The sequence below is a fragment of the Octopus bimaculoides genome, chromosome 24 (assembly GCF_001194135.2).
Source record: "Octopus bimaculoides isolate UCB-OBI-ISO-001 chromosome 24, ASM119413v2, whole genome shotgun sequence".
Classification (NCBI taxonomy): Eukaryota; Metazoa; Mollusca; class Cephalopoda; order Octopoda; family Octopodidae; genus Octopus; species Octopus bimaculoides.
Window position 1 is genome coordinate 7215281 of NC_069004.1, and position 1617 is coordinate 7216897.

A 1617-nucleotide genomic window follows, 5' to 3' on the forward strand; every position below is an offset into this window, starting at 1 on the left:
TATATATATATATATATATATATATATATATATATATATATATATTTATGCATATATGTATATATATGCACACACACAATTCAGGAGATGCAAACATAGAACTCAAAATATGAGTGTATGTATATTTTTATTAATATTTACCAGAAGTAAGAGTGACACGCACATATTCATACATACACTTATATGTATACACACACACACACATATATGTGTGTGTGTATGTGTATCTTCATACACATACAAATACATTAATTCAAATATTCATAAACATATGCAATAAATATATAAACCATGTATACAGCTACACACACTTTCACACATGTATACTCACACACACACACACACAAATACACACATACACACACACACACACACACAAATACACATACACACACACAAATGCGTACACACACACACGCACACACACACACAAACAAACAAACACCCGTGCATACATTTCATTTGCAAATTCAAAGAATTTTCATCGAGATATAAACCAACACGATGTAATCCCAATCCATCTATCACTCTTTGGCGCTGCCGCCAGCCTCCTTTCCTGCTCTCCTCCCTCCATTGCAGACCCAACCAATTCTTCGTTATCAAGTCTGGAGGCTGCCAAATAATTATTTCCTTTTCTTTCTTTTTTAATATTTGTTTATATTTCTCTGTTATTGTTGTTGTTGTTATTTTGTTTGTTTATGTATTGATAACTGTACCCCACCCCATCCTGTATTGTAAGATTGCCCAAACTGACATGACCATCTCCCCATATATGTTTTTGTTTTATTTTTCCTTTTTGTTTTTTTTTTTGTTTTTTGTCTGTATGTCTTAGTGTTTGTTTTGCTTTCATTTCCATATTTTTTTTTGTTTTATTTGGGAGGAAGCATTTTGTTTTGTTTCATTGTTTCGTTGTTTTTTTTTAATAAATTCTCCGCTTCCTAAGAAAAAATATTTACTTTAAAATATATTTAATTAAATTTTTTTTTCATAGAATGTTGATGGAAAACTTAAGAAAAAGAGGAGCGAGCTATAAAAATGTTGTCATTCTTTAAATTTTATTTAATTTATTCATTCAACAAGAAACTTGTCACCCCAGATGTAGGAAAATAGCAAATAAACGTTCACTGATGTTGCAAATAGCTGCCTGGCTATGCATTTGGTTATAAGTACATGCTACTGACAAAGCCTAACGATGCAGAAATGCATTTTAGCCACTGCTAAGATGATTTTTCATCTGCCTCTGATATATCTATATTGTTAAACACACAATATTAAGTATGATATATAAAGGTGGAAAGCTTATAGAATCATTACTGCACCAGGAAAAATGCTTTACAATATTTCTTCCAATTTTAGGTTGTGAGTTTATATGCTGCCCAAGGTTGATTTTGTCTTCCATCCTTTCAGGGTCAATAAAATAAGTACCTGTTAAGCACTGAGGTCAATGTAAACAACTAGCCCCTTTGACAAAATTGCTGGCCTTGTGCTAGAATTTCAAACCTACATTTAGTATGATATACAGATAGTTATTTTAATCTTACACTGACTCTGTCACACATAATCGATTTTATTGATTTATCTATTGTTCTTTCTTTTCTACATGCAGGCATATATATA